Here is a 16343-nt window from a genome sequence, read left to right on the forward strand (position 1 = left end):
AAGTCAGTTTAAAATGCAAGCCAATGTTGAAAGTCAGTAAACCATCTAACAGTCTAACTAACTTCAAGTCAAATTCATAAAAATGGCTTGTAACATTTATTTAAAAAGCTAATGTCAAATAATGAGTCCTAAATTTTTGTTAATTGAATTCGACTTGACTGACTGCAACCAGTAAAACAATGTTTACGGATTTAATCTTTACAGATTCGAGTAAAATGCACCCTATTCCAAGAAATCCTTAAGCTATTTCACAATATGCATTCAACTATTTTCAAGTCGGAAACGATTACTAAAAAACACAACAAAGAAAAACAGATAACTGGGTGTGTCACAAAAAATTGCTGAACTCCCATGTGCAAATAAATATAATACCAACAAAATTGGTTAAAACAAGTCAAATCAAATAAAAAAATAGGTAGGAACCTGCAATTGATAAAATAAAAATTAAAATTTCAAAATACTTGGTATGGTATGGCGTTAGGGAGGTTCATACCTAGGAACAATAAAAAGTACAATCATTCCCTTACCTTTTTAAAAATGTTTGTTCGTTTTATCCCATAGGATTATTTATCCAAATAATTTGTTCCAGACACAACTGAATTTTGCAATTTTAAATTAAACGGACAAAAATAACACCAATTGTTTAAACTTTAAAGATAGATCACAAAATCACGTCCCACAAAAAATCACAATCACAAGAAGATGTTTCAAAAGGGTTTTATCTGTAGGTATAGAAAAAGATAGGTTAGGTTTTATGGTATATTTAATTTTTCTTCTTAAATTTGTTCACTCGTAATGTTGTAACGTCTTGGACGACAAAACGAGACAAATTTCAATTTCAACTTCAACAAACAAAAAAAAAAAAGATTCCAGAAGAAAAATGATGCACACACGCGTTTTATTATTTTTTTTTCCTTTTTTTGTTTCTAAATATTTTTCACAAATTCGTAAACAAACAAAAACAAAAAATTCACTTTCATCCAAAAGGACAAACAATATTTTTCTCAACAAAAAGAACAAAAGTAAAATAAAACAAGTTATAGGCACATAAATCTATAGATAGATATATAAAAGATACACCACATATATATATATATGTATTTTTTATAAAAATTCCCACTTTTGTGTGTTCCAGAGAAACAAACAAAATTAACAGGAGTAAACTCTAAAAACGACTGCTGCGCACAAAGAACATCCAGAAACTCGCTCCAGTTAGGTTAGGTATGCAAGTTTGAGTTTTTCTTCTTTTCTTTTTTTTTTTAAAGCAGGGATTCTTCTGGGACTTCTTTTTATTTTGTTGTTGTAAAAAATGTCGCTCCTTTTTTCCCGTTTTGTTAAAGAGAAAAATGAGGATTTTTTTTTTAATTTGAAAAACACGTTTTTTTAAAAAAAAACACACGATTTAAATTTAAGTTATTTTAAATCTTCACAATAAATATTCAAAATTGAAGATATTTTCTTCTCTCTCTTGTCAGGATATATACCTTTAAAAAACAAAAAAAAAGTATGGTATTTCGATTTCGAATGATGAATAACTAAAAAGTCAATCCGCACCCTTGAACGTCCAAATTCAAACTTAAATGCAACGATCCAAGTTTGAGCAGTTTAACTGAAGACTCGAACTACTGAAAAATGACTCGATATCAATGTGTGGATGTGTGTGTGTGGCTAAACAAAATGAAATATACGATGAAAATGAAACAAAGAGGAATAACAAGAACAAAAAGACAAGCAGAAAAAGGGAGCTAGAGAGACAGGCAGAGAGATTGATAGTGAAAGAGAGAGAGAGAGAGTAATGCTTTATGAAAAACGCCCGAATGAAGTTTCTTCTTGTTCTTGTAAAATAAAAACTCACCAGAGACCAGACAGCAGAGAAGTTTGGATTGGAAGGAAAGGGCACCAAAGAAAAGCAAAAGCAGAAGAAGCAACGTAAAGCCGGCCGGGCATATTTTTGTAGGTACCTAAGTTAAAAAATAAGAAGCATTTAAAAAACAACAACAAATAACAACCAACAACAAGAATAACGTGACGTTGCGTTTTGTGTGTTTAAGTGGCTGTCGGTCACAATTTTTTCAACAAACACTATTGTCGCGCTTACCTACCTACCTACCCTAACTAGTGCCTGTCCAAGTAGTATCTTACCCTACCCAACCCATGAGTAGAGGCAGGGTTGCCATTGTCCTGAACTAGATAAATAGCCCATTATATACAAATTTTTGTAGCCCAATTTAAAAAAAAAAAACATTTGTAGCCCAATTAAAAAAAAATATTTAAAGCCCAATTTAAAAAATATATTTGTAGCCCAATTTTAAAATAGTATTTGTAGTCTAATTTAAAAAAAATATTCGTAGCTTAATTTAAAAAATATATTTGTAGCCCAATTTAAAAAAATATTTGTAGCCCAAAACCGGAGTCGAAAAAATAGCCCAATAGCCCAGTTTCAATGAACTTCAAATATATTTACTTCAATTTCGTTGAAAAAAATATTTGTAGCCCAAAATTGAGAGAACAAAATAGCCCATAAATAGTCCAATTTCCATTTAAAAACAAAACTGGTTGCTCAATTATAATTTATTTTAATTTAACAAAATATTTGTAGCGCAAAATTGGAGCCCAAATAAAAGACAAATTTGAATTTAAGAGAAATGTCTTTGCTTCAATTAGAATATAATTTTATTGTTAGACTATTTGTAGCCCAAAACCGGAGTCGAAAAAATAGCCCAATAGCCCAGTTTCAATAAACTACAAAACCTAATTACTGCAATTAGTATTTATTTTCATTCAAAAATATATTTTTAGCCCAAAATGGGGAGAACAAAATAGCCCATAAATAGTCCAATTTTAATTAAAAAAAACTATTACAATTTATTTTAATTTAACAAAATATTTGTAGCGCAAAATTGGAGCCCAAATAAAGCCAAATTTGAATTAAAAAAAAGTCTTTGCTTCAATTGGAATACATTTTTTTTGTGTTACAATATTTGTAGCCCAACATTGAAGATTGAAAAGTGGTCAGATTTCAGTTTTAAAAGTAGTCTGATGGCTTTAATTAAAATTTGTTTTAGTTCAAAAACATTTGTAGCCCAAAATCGGAACCGACAAAGTAGCCCAGTTATAATTGAAAAACAAAACCTGTACGTTTCAATTAGTATGTATTTTCATTTAAACAATATTGGTAGTCTAAAAACCGGGAACATTTTGCCCATAGCTCAAAATCAATTTTAAACAAAATCTTAGTTTTATTTAAATTTAATTGCATTAGGCAAATATTAGTAGACCAAAATCAGAGCTGAAAAAGTAACCCAAAATTTAAAATTTCCTTTATAAACATTTAAGTCTTATTTGTAGCCCAAAATCGAAACCGAAAATATAGCTCTTCTAGGTTGCTTCATTAAGAATTTATTTTCATTGGAAAAATATTTGCAGCCCAAAATTGGGAGAACAAAATAGTCAATTTCAATTAAAAAAAAATACTGGTTGCTCAATTATAATTTATTTTATTTAACAAAATATTTGTAGCGCAAAATTGGAGCCCAAATAAAAGCCAAATTTTAATTTTAAAAATACTGTTTGCTTCAATTGGAATACATTTTTTTTGTTAGAATATTTGTAGCCCAAAATTGAAAATCTGATGGCTTTAATTAAAATTTGTTTTAGTTCAAAAACATTTATAGCTCAAAATCGGAACTGAAAAAGTAGCCCAATTTAAATTTTAAAAAAATCTAATAGCTTCAATTAGAATTAATTTGTATTTAACAAACATTAGTAGCCTAAAATCGGAGCTTAAAAAAAATAGGCTTAAATTATTTTCTTAATTTATATTACTGAACAAATATTCGTAGCCCAAAATTGGAGGCAAAAAATAGCCCATATCGTCGGTAGAAAAGTAAAGTGACATAAGTCAAAATAAAATATTCTTAAGTCGAATTCCTTTTTTATTACATGTAATATATGTATTATAATATAAGCATTGTTGGGCTTGGTGTGGCGTCATTTGCTTTTTCAGCGACAATATAATGGTCATTAGAAAAAAATCTGGTTGCTTTAATTTTAATATATTTACATACATATATTGTTAAAATGTTTGTAGCCCAAAATTGAACCAGAAAAAGTAGCTTAGTTTCAATTTAAACAAAAATGGGGTTGCATCATCAATTAGCCCAATATCAGAGCCAAAAAAGAAGCCAAAACAATATTCCAATTTCGATAGGAACAAATTTGTTTATTGCAATTACTATTTATTTGTATTGTAAAAATATTTCAAGCTTAAAAAATACCAAATAATAGCCCAATTTCAATATAAAAATTAAATCTGGTTGCTTCGTTTAGAAGGTATTCTTATTGTAAAAGTCCCAAATTGAAGCTGAAAAAGTAGACCAAATAATAACCTGGTTTCAATTTGGTGAAAAACTGGTTGCTTCATCAAGTAAAATTTATTTAATTGCAAAAATATTTGTAGCCCAAAATTTGAGCACAAAAAGTAGCTGAAATAATAGCCCAAACTTCAAGAAGAAAATTGGTAGCTTCAGTTTTGTATTTACTCATTTTATTGAAAAAATTGTTTAGGCTCAAATAATAGAATTATTTTTTTATTGAAAAAATACTTGAAGCCAAGATTGTAAGGCCGAAAAAATAGCTCAATTTCAGTTTTAAAAAAATGTGTTTGTTACAATTAGAATGTATTTTTATTATAAAAATATTTGTAACCAAAAACTGGAGTCAAAAAATAGCCCATATTTTATAAACTATTTGCCTCAATGCTTCGTCGCAGTGGACTAACAACAAAATTGGCCACTCCGTAATTCTAAGGTACTTAGAATCAATTCCAAAGCACACAGACTACACCATCCCCCAACTAAAATTCGACAGAAACTTCCAGATTTCTATACCTACCAGATCTTTTTGGGAGGATAGGACATTCTTGGAGGATGAGTCAATCCATTTTTACACAGATGGGTCAAAAACCAAAGAAGGGGTTGGTGGAGGTGTGTACTCTGAACGACTGAAATTAAGTCTCTCATTCCGCCTTCCCTATCATTGTAGCGTGTTCCAGTCGGAACTTTTGGCGATTAAAAAAGTCTTGTCTTAGCTCAAAGAAAACGTGATATCAACATCTGATATCCGTATTTTCTCTGACAGCCAGGCCGCTATCAAATCTCTGGACTCTGTCTCTACAAACTCTATAACAGTCCATAACTGTCGATCATCTCTAATGGAGATGGCGCAACAGTTTAATATTCATCTCTGCTGGGTGCCGCGCCATAGAGACATTCCAGGTAACTGTAAGGCAGATGAACTCGCCAGGAACGGTACAGTACAGCCCATCCTACCACGTTTGGCAAGTACTGGCATACCAATCGCTACTTGTAAACTGCTGCTAATGAAAGACGCTGTGAGGAGGGCAGGCACAACATCAGGTGGAACAACATCACCACGTGTCAAGCCAGAAAAAACCTCTGGCCAACACTGGATATAAAACGTTCAAGGTGCTCAAACTGGTTCCATTGAGCTAAGGAGGAAGCCTCAAGATTCATGTGGTATCACAATGTGCCATTAAACTGGCCTAAGTGTGTCCTTTTCCATCTTGGGCAGCCACTATAACCTAACCTTGCTTCAATGAGAATACATTTTATTTGAAGCCCAAAGTTGGAGGCTTTAATTTATTGTATTGTAAAATTATGTGCAGTCAATTTCAGTTTTGAAATACATGGTTGCTTTAATTATTTTATTTACAAACATGTTTGTATTCCAAAATCGGAGTTCAAAAAGTAGCCAAAATTAAAAAAAAAACCTGAAAGGTTCAATTAATTTACATTTAACAAATATTAGTAGCCCAAAGTTCACTTTCAAGAAGTAAAAATCAAGTAGCTCACATTATTGTATTTATTTATTTAATTGAACATATATTTGTGGCCCTAATAAAAAAAATTCAATTTAAGAAAAAACCTGATTGCTTCATTAAGAATTATTTTGTATTTAACAATTATTAGTAGATCAAAATCAGAGTTGAAAAAGCAGCCCAAATATTAGCCCAATTTCAATAAAAAGAGTAAAATTAATTTTAGTTGAAAAAAATGCTTGTAGCGCAAAATTGGAGACTACAAAATAGCACAAACATCGGCAAAATTTCAGTATAAATAAAAACCCCAATTGCTTTAACTAGAATATATGTATTTTTGTTGTAAGAAAGTTTGCAAGTTTTATAGGATCCGAAAATGTAGTCCAAGAAATAAAAAACAAAAAGTTGGTAGCTAAATTTATTAACTTTATCAAAATAAAATACCAAAGCCGGAGCTGGGAAAATAGCCCAAATAATAGCCTAATTTTTTTGTCAATTTAAGAAAAATCAGGTTCCTTCAATTAGACTTTATTTTTATTGTAAAATTATTTGCAGTTCAAAATTGGATGCCAAAGAAGCCCAATTACAATCAGAAAAAATCTGGTAGCTTAAATTATTTTGTTTGTTTTATTGAAAAAATATTTGTAGTTCAAAATCGGAGCTAAAAAAGTAGCTCAAATAATAGACAAACCGTGATTGTTTTCGTAAGGATTTATTTCCCATTTCCATAGCCCAATTTTAATTTAAAACCAAAAATCTTAAAGCTTCAATCAGAATTTATTTTGATTGAATAAATATTTGAAGATCAAAACTGGAGGAAAAAATAACTCAATTTATGTGGTTGCTTCGTAAAAATATTTGTAGACCAAAAATTAAGCCTTAAAGAAATAGCGCAATTTTAATAAAAAAAAAAACTGGTTGGGCTTCAATTAGAAAAACATTTAGTTTATAAAGTTTTTATGGCCCAAAATTGAAGCAGAAAAGTAGCACAATTTCAATTTAAATAAAATCTAGTGGCTTCAATTAAATTTATTTTAATTGAATAAATATTTGAGGACTAAAATAAAAGCGACCCAATTTAAATTAACAAAAAGAAAATTGGTTTACTTCATATAGAATGTATTCTTATTTTTATTATACAAATATTTGTAGCTCGACATTGAAGCCGAAAAAATAGCCCAAAAAAATGTAACTGCTAATGTATGTATTTAGTTATTAATGTATCTAATTTTAAAAAATAAAAATATTTGCAACCCAAAACAAACAGCTTGCTTTAACTTGAATTTATTTTAATTGTAAAAGGATGTGTAGTCTACACTTAAGCCGAAAATAAGCTAAACAAATAGTCTAATTTCAGTTTAAAACAAAAATCTGGTTGCTCCAAATAGAATAAGCCCAATTTCGATTTTTAAATATGTACATGGTAGTTTTTATTATTTAATATTTTTAACAAATATTAGTAGCCTAAGATCGGAGCTCAAAAATAGTCCAATTTCAATAAGAGCAAATCTGGTAGCTTAAGTTAAGTTTTTTTTTTTATCGGAGCCGAAATTCAATAAAAAAATTTGGTTTTGCTTCACTTAGAATGTATTTTTATCGTAAAAATACTTGTAGGCATAAATTTAAGCCGAAAAAGTAGCTCAAATAATAGCCCAATTTTAATTTAAAAAAAGTAGCTTTAATTATCTTATGCGTTCATTTAATTTATAAAAATATTGGGGATTGAAAAGTAGCCCAAATAATAGCCCAATTTATATAAATAAATAAAAAACAATCTGGTCCTCTAGATACTGTGATTAATTGATTTATTGGTTCATAAAGAACTGCGCTGCTAACGCCATGTTTAATATGGTTTTATTTTTTAAAAATGTATGTCATAAAATATTTGTATGTCCTAGGTTTAGATTTGAGCGCAATCTGGCAAGCCTGTGAAGTAGCATAATGTACAGTGCATAAAATATACACACAAAAGACACAACATAAAGTACAGTAGAGTATCTCGGTATCTTTTTTCAAGAAAAACAACAGAAAAACAGCTAAGAAAACAAAAATTCAAAACGGCTACTAGTCATTTTTTTTTTCGATCTCGACTTTGATGTGTTTTGCTTCTGCTAAGATCGAGTATAGTGATGGTGAGATAGGGGGGGGGGGCTAATTTCAGGGCAGTTTGGTGTGGGACTTAACACTGGATCGGTCTTTTAAGAGTTTTGAAAGTCGAGTGGGGTTGGTAGGTTAGGTTTAAAGTTGCTGAAGTTAGATACTTATATATAAACGAGTTGTGGAACGTATCTTAAAGTCCTCAAAATTTTAGAGAGTTTTCATTGTATTTTCAACTTCTATCTGCATCTTTTTTATGTTGGTATTGGTGTGATTTTGAGTGAGTTTTGTTGTGCCTTTTTCAACTCAAAATGGCAAAGAGTACGCACTCGAAGAACTCGAACCCATACTCGTATCTTTTGTATCTATGTAATTTTTAAACAAAGAATTTTATAACCATTTTTGTGTGTTTGTTTGTATCTCTTGTTAAAGATACTTTTGTATTTTATTTTGTTCTTGTGAAATAAACTGTGAAGAAACTTGGGTTCAATATTCAGCAGGATTCCATATCTTTCGTTTGATACTTGTTGAAAAAAAAAAACGAATCTTTGGGTGTATCGCTTGACAATGAGAGTAGAGTTCCTATAAAGAGATATGAATTTTATATACTATACGGATACGCGTTACTTGCTACGTCACATAGCTACACGAGTGCTACTATAGAAGCGTATAAAACAAAAATGGGGGTATGGGAATATTCAAGCCCAAGTGGAGTAGTAGATTTATATACATTATGTAGATAGGTATGTGACAGGAAGTTCTACTGATTGATATTTGGCATTGAAGAAACGGTTGTAGGTAAAAATAAAGGAACAATGATAAAATGTGACAAAATAATTAATTATATTTTATATGAAAGAGAACCTGCTGCTTTTATGTTTAGGGTCGTATGCTGGGTGCTTATTATTACCATAAAATTGATACAAACCCTACTTCAAGAGTTGAAGATGGAAGTAATATTGTATTCATATATTTAAATGAAAATGTTTAATGTAGATAAAATATCTGTATCTGCATAAGAAAAAGGAGTTAAAAGCAACAAGGGAGAACAAGAAATTTGAGATGAAAATAAAGATATCAATTATAAATTTGGAAACTTTTATGTAACTTAAAATTCCTTTTATCTTAAGATTCGGAAAATTGGAAACATTTTTATTAGAAACGTTAAACATTTACGACACTAATTTCATAGGGAAGAACTTTTTTGATGAGTAAACTTTAAGAATATGCTATATGAAATGATGAAAGCGATTAAGGTACGTGGTTAAGTTTTATGAAACCTTTAAGATAACCCTTTTTGACGGAAAACATCAAACTAACGACACTATTTTTTATGACGATTGATTTAGCGCAGATCTTAGTTGTTTTGATGTGTGGAGACTGAAATTGTTGAAACAAAATTACATCCAGAAATAAAGTCACTTCCTAACATTGACAGTTTATAGGAGCCATATTACTGAAACTTCATCTGTCAATTGGGATGTCAAACCGCTATAAAAAGATATAGACACATGTTCTGCATTTCACTTATTGTGAATAGACTTTGCGAAAGTGAATTTGGGTGTTCCACAATTCGTTATCGTGAATTGGATTTTCGAACATGCAAATGGATGTTCTGTATTTCGGTTTGTTAAATTTTTTGATCGCTTTCAAATCACATTTATTATTTCTGTGAATTGATCTTTAATAGCTTCCTTCTGCTAGGAGCCGGAGGGTTACAACAAGTTTTTAAAGTAAAAGGTTCTTTTTCCCTTAGAACATATAAAAAAGCGTCTTTGCTTAATCTAAAATTATAATGAAAGCTTAACAGGGAAAACCATAATTTTCCCAAACTTACATTGTGTCAGGTTAATCCAATATATTTGATTTGTCTCGCAAAAACTGTCTTATTTTGTCTCTTAAATTCTGCTTCTTTTTTCACTTAAAATTGTAAAAAATTTTGAATCCATCTTTAAGAAAGCAGTAAAGCAGAAAAAAAATAAAAATGGATGATCCTTCAGCTCTGACAGTTCGAAGCAATTTCGAAGTTTTCAATTCACTTTTGATCGAAATTCGGATCATGGCCGATAGGCTCAATATTTTGAAGGATTTAATAAAATTCCTTCAATTCTGACAGTTAAAAGCAAATTCGAAGCTTTTGAAATCGATCGAATTGAAGAACATGCAAATTCATTTTACGTGAAATTGAAAAATGATTTCAATTCACTTTTGATCGAAATTCAGAACATGAGCGAAATGCTCAATATTTTAAAGGATTTATTAAAATTCCTTCAGTTCTGACAGTTCGAAGCAAATTCGAAGTTTTCGAAATCGATCGAATTGAGGAACATGCAAATTCATTTCACGTGAAATTGAAAAGTGTTTCAATTCACTTTCGACCAAAATTTGGGCCATAGTCTCAATATTTTGAAGGATTTATGAAAATTCCTCCAGTTCTGACAGTTCAAAGCAATTTCGAAGTTTTCGAAATCGATCGAGTTGAAGAACATGCAATTTCATTTCACTTAAAATTGAAAAGTAATTTCAAGTCATTTTTGATCGAAATTCGAAACATGGGCGATATGCTCAATGTTTTAAAGGATTTAGTAAAATTACTCCAGTTCTGACAGTTCGAAGCAATATCGAAGTTTTCGAAATCGATCGAATTAAAGAACATGCAATTTCATTTCACGTGAAATTGAAAAGTGATTTCAATTCACTTTTGATCGAAATTTGGATCATGAGCGATAGGCTCAATATTTTGAAGGATTTAGTAAAATTCCTCCAATTCCGACAGTTGGAAGCAATATCGAAGTTTTCGAAATCGATCGAATTGAAGAACATGCAAATTCATTTCACGTGAAATTGAAAAATGATTTCAATTCCCTTTTGATCCAAATTCGGAACATGAGCGAAAGGCTCAATATTTTGAAGGATTTAGTAAAACTTTAAAGCTAATTTTTAGCATTTAACAAGCTTTAAAGATGATTTACCTAATTTAAAACGATTTTAACCACGTCAAAAATCAGTACAATCATGTCATGGGGTTTATTTGTACCCCTGAATGTTTTATATACATTTTTTTCATATCTATGCTTGTTATTCAGTTTTAATTTTTTAAATTATTTTTGAATAATTTCAAAACGTTAGTACAATTAAAATTTTAACAGACAATTAATCTTTTAGGTTATTCAAAAATTATTTATTTACATGTCTATATAAATTTATTTTACTTCAAAACTAGAATGAAATTTTATAAGTTTAAAAATTCTAGCAAATAGGATTTTTGGTTTGCCCTAAATGTTACTCTATGCAAACAAATTTCAAGCCTTTCAACCCCTTCTACTGGGTACTCACGATCTTGATTGCGTATAAAAAGTACACTATTTGTATTTTGTATTTCAGTTACTAATCACAATACTGGTTGTACATAAATGTAAAATCGTGTTTTTGCGGTATTTGAAAAAAGTAGTGGAATATAGATAAAGAAAAAGTTCAAAAAGTGAGTTATAACTTAAGTGTTATGTTTGTATGACTTTTGTTATATTTAGTAAAACTAGTGGTAATTAATACTGAAGCAATGGTTACTTTTTCTTAGAGTAAAATTTGGAAAGGCTACTGAAACCTTTGAACAAAGGTAATACAAAAAAAGGGAAATAGTACTGAGATGTTCTGAAGAATATGATGAGGTTGATCCATTTGATACTGACTGTTAAGATCTAGACTTTTTCCAAGATTTCCAAGAAAATGAGTTAGAAGAATCCGATTAGAAAGACATGGGTTAACCTGGGGTTGAATCCCGACGAAATTGGAAATGATGATCCAACTGGGAAGGATCATCAACTGAAGAGATTTTCTTTTTCATATTTCAACACCGGGCGCACACTTACAATCGACATCTTCTTCGCATCCGTGGACTTGGTTGCGTGCTAAAAGCTTTTGTAGTTTAAGATTTTTAGGAAGAATGGTGTTGGTAGCTTATGTTTCAAAGCTAAAATGTGAGAATGCCACTTCTGGTTCTTAATATAAGCCGGTAGTGATACTGGACTACAACAAAATTTAAAGGATGATTTTATTGTGTATCTTACTTGACAGAGCAGCACTAGCGTCTGTTATATTTTTACGAAATAAACTCATTTAAAAAAATCGCAAACAATTCTATAAATTCTAACAGACATAAAATCAAAATCAAAGAAGTTATGGGTGTTCAAACATGCTAACATACTCGTACCATGACGTTAAAGAGGGTTAACATCTTACTATCTTTTAACATTTTCCTACAGTTAAGATCACGGAACGACTATTTTAACTTCTAGAAATTTTCTAAATCAATATGACACCTGTCATTATCCTAAAACAAATGTCTTGATAACTTTATTTGAAAGGATTTAATTGTAGGTCCGTTCGCGTACCCTAATAAAACAGTCCGATTTTACAAAAATTACGAGATTTGTTGGCGTAGGTACTAAGAAATTTCGTAGTTTTTCGTTAAAAAGAGCGCTCACGAGAGAGTAAAATATTTCCCTAACCTACGAATTTCAGCCTAGGAAATTTCTTTGGGCTGATTTGTGAAAAGTGGCAAATTTGATAGAACATCAAATAAATTACATAAACGTCTCGCTTTTGCTGTCACTAATAAAATTGAAAATTCTTTTCCCAAAGAACAGCAACAAGATTGCAATTCTTAAGTTTAACTTTTTTTTCATAAAAAAAGACAATGGACCAGTATGAATGTTGCAGTTGAATGTTCTCCAAACATTTTTCGAAGAATACAAAGTAATTGAAGATGTTTTAATTTACTACCTTACACTTTACTATACAGAAATGAGTTGCTTGGACAAATACTGGAATCTCAATCGTCGTGAATTCTTTCAACACAGGATTGAAGCACAAATTGAAGTTCATTCTAAACACGAAATGAAATAAGGATGTTTCAAAATTTATATTTTTTTGACAGTAAAATTGTGGGAAAAATTTGTTGTTTTTCCGTTCATTTTGTGAGAGAATTTCGTTCCCACTCTTTAAAATATCGGGGGCCTGGGGCCCTAACTTTGTAAAGCTTTTCGAAAGCAAATATTTTCGAAAACGAATATTTTGTACTCTTTATTTCTAATGCGGATAAGAAATCTAGTACTCACAGAATGACAAATCCGCATCCAGATTTTTCGTACCTGGCAATGCGTTTCCGAATGTCATTAGCGTTAAAACGAACACCAAGATAGGTAACGAATTGCCATTCGAAGGTCGTTTTTAAAGGACACAAAATGAAAATTGTGCTCTGATTTTATTTTTTGTATTTTTAGTTTGACAAATCTTTTAAGAAATACTTCGAGACTCGGCAAATCTATTCCATACATAGAAAAAGTACTAGATGATTGTTTTATTCGATTCGAACATTTTACAGAGTACGAATTCATAAACCAATCGAATATCAGATTCGAATCGGATTGGCTTTCGAAACGAATTACAGAGTAAGGCCCCTGAATTTAAGGTTCGCGCCGGATCGTTTTCAATTCGCCCTTTCAAATTCGATTCAAATCGTTTATCCTTATTAATGAATTCGCGGCGAAGCAAAAATAGTTTTTCCTATATTCCAGTGATTTGAGACTTTTGTTTTGACTTTTTCTTTCTTCCAGTGATTTGACAGCTTTCCCAAATGTTGTTTTGTTTTGATTAAATTTGTGATATTTGATATAATATTTTTTTGTAGATAAATTATAAGAAAATTGAAATAAAGATAACTCACATTTTTATATATGTAATTACAATCAAGAAAGAATTCTCGAAATCGAACAGTGAACACTCTTTCGCCCGGAAAAAAAAAGCTGTCGGATTTAAACTCGCCAACAAACATTATGACATTTCGAATTCGTTGTGTGGTCGATTTCAAAACGAAGAAGGCAATAATAGAAAAATGGCAAACTCGCTAGCAAAACGATTCGCCGTGAATTCCATAATAAGGCCCCTGTTTTTACGAATTGTAGTACAGAAAGTACGCGAACAGACCTTTGGTGTGTTTTTTTTTAATGATTCGTGACCAAACAATTGGTTTGATTTAATTTAAAAAAATGTTTTCAAAAGACGAACATTTTGAAATATTTGAATATTTTAAACCCCGAACAAGGTTCTTCAAAGAGCTGATGATTTAGAAATGTATTTTTTGTATAGGTTTGAAAAGATAACACTTCGGTTCTTGGTTGAAAACCTTAAATCCTAAAGCCTAGTACGCTGCGAAATGAAATTTCCCATACAAAAATGACATGACGAAATCATAAACGAAAAATGTCGCTGTTTTTTTTTTCGTTTTTTAGTACGCTGGCGTGCTGCTGAACGACGAAATGTGTCATTTTAGTGGATAGGTGTACTAGATTTCTTAGTACAATTCTCCACTCTTTTGACGTTTAATTTATGTATTTATTGAAAAAAATTGTTTACTCGTGACTTTCGTTGTTTTGATTTGGATTTATCTTTTATTTAAAATTTAATAAAATGGATTTTTCTATTGTGTTTCAACATTACATTTCTCAACCGGAAACTCAGGATGTTATTGGTGATGTGTAAGAAGTGATGAAGACAAGCAGTGAACTTCAACTTTCAAAAAATAAGCCGAAGAAAAAAAATTGATTTCTCTTCGGAGGAAAAAAGAAACTGGCCTCAATGGTCGAAGCCAGTGAAGCTATATGGAAGTTGGAGCATAGGCTTCACAAAAATAATTCAGCCTCTGCGAGACTCTGGAGTAATATAGCTGCAGAAATGAAAAAAAACAGGTACTAACTGCTCAAAAAAATGTTGATAAATAGAATTCCGTATGTAAGCTGTTTTTTATTCCAGTTGAAGATTGCAAGGCAATGTGGCGTTCCTTACGTGATAGCATGCGCTACCACGTCACAGGCAGGAACAAGAGGAAGTTGGGTAGTGAGGCCGATCTTGGCGTGACATTATAGGAAGAATCCCAGGAATAAGGCTGGGAATTCAATTTTTTTTGACAGCTGACAGAACTCTCCACAAATATTTTTCCGCTGTGGTTTTCGTTTTCATTTTGCTTTACACTTAGAGACCGCCGAAAAAATTCGTTTCACTTTAGCGTACTAGGCTTAAGACAGAATTACAAATCCTATGCTTATGATGCCACACTACAATTTCATTGATAGCTGTAAGTGACTAGACCCTAGTTCTCTACGGATTTTTGTGCTACTCAGTTTATTTTATTTTAGGTCCGTTTAAGTTTGTTTGCTTTTAACGAACTGTCACTTTTAAGACATGTTCGGTTGCTTGTTTTTTAATAAGAGGTTATTAACAGTTTACAGTTTTCTTAAATGTCAAAATATGACAGCTTGGAAAGTGACAATTGCTCAAAAAGGGGGCTATTCAAAATAATACCTTTTTTTTAGGAAACTGTTCACAATTATTTTATAATTTGAAAAAATAAATGCATTTTTACTTCACCATAAGTAAATGTGGATATTTCTTGTTGCAATCAAATTGAAAAACGTACATACCTGCAAAGAAACAAAGAGAAAACATTTATTAGAAAAAGAGAAAAAAATGTTTATACATATTCATATTAATTTATCATGAATCTAATTTCAATAAAACTAAATTTGTATTCATTCTCAAAACCCCCATTCATTTATTTTATTGTGGTTGTTGTTTTATTTTTGTATTTAACTTGAAACTAATGTGACAGTGTTGTAGCCTTTGTCAATTGTTTTTTAATTTTTTAAGTTGCGGTTCTAGATTAAACACTATTTGCAAATCAACTACTGACATGCAATCAAAAGTAATGTGAGCGTATGCAATTAGAAACCACAAAGGTGGCAAAAAAATATATAAAAAACAAATTGAATATGAATAAAAACGAAATTAATGAGGACAGTAGAATAATGCAATTAATTTCAATTATTCAAATTTGAAACCACTAAAGTTATGTTACATATGAATAAAAAAAAATTAAGATAGAAAATACAGATTTTAAATTAATGTGTCACAAAAAATTTAATAGAAAAAAAAATAAATCAAAATTGTTCGAGGTGATTGATATAAAACATTTTGTAAACTTGTATTTCTTTTAAAATAGATTTTAGATTTTGCCGTCTGCCTTATTAACAACTAAAAGTATAGCTTTCCAACAAAATGAAAAACATCCTCGCGCTCCTTCAAGTTACACAAGTCCCATAAAATCGGTAAGTCCCGACGATGAGGAATGTAGTTCAGATTAAGGAGTTCTCCTCTTAGCCAGAACATGCACGAAATTCGGTCGGTGGTATATTTGTCGTGGAAGTAAACGGTGATTTTTTAAGAGCTTGAAAACTTTAAAAAAAAAAAAACGCATAAAATTTGCAAAATCTCATCGATTCTTTATTTGAAACGTTAGATTGGTCCATGACATTTACTTTTTGAAGATAATTTCATTTAAATGTTGACCGCG

General features: G+C 30.6%; 1 protein-coding gene across 4 annotated transcripts in view; it reads right to left on the reverse strand.

Moving 5' to 3' along the window:
- Positions 1–16343, reverse strand: part of LOC129951525 (A-kinase anchor protein 200) — a 236264-nt gene that overhangs the window by 98957 nt on the left and 120964 nt on the right. The window contains exons 1-2 of one of the 4 annotated variants that reach the window (XM_056063723.1): positions 1485–1592; positions 528–722 (exon numbers count right to left, since the gene is read on the reverse strand). The exons of 1 other annotated variant lie outside the window; for it this stretch is intronic. The gene's annotated coding sequence lies outside the window, so the exon portion shown is untranslated. Of the gene's footprint in view, positions 1–527; positions 835–1484; positions 1593–16343 lie in introns of those variants that run through there. 2 more of the 4 variants (XM_056063722.1, XM_056063725.1) reach the window with 2 other exon arrangements.

This window comes from Eupeodes corollae, chromosome 3 (assembly GCF_945859685.1).
Source record: "Eupeodes corollae chromosome 3, idEupCoro1.1, whole genome shotgun sequence".
NCBI classification, from domain to species: domain Eukaryota; kingdom Metazoa; phylum Arthropoda; class Insecta; order Diptera; family Syrphidae; genus Eupeodes; species Eupeodes corollae.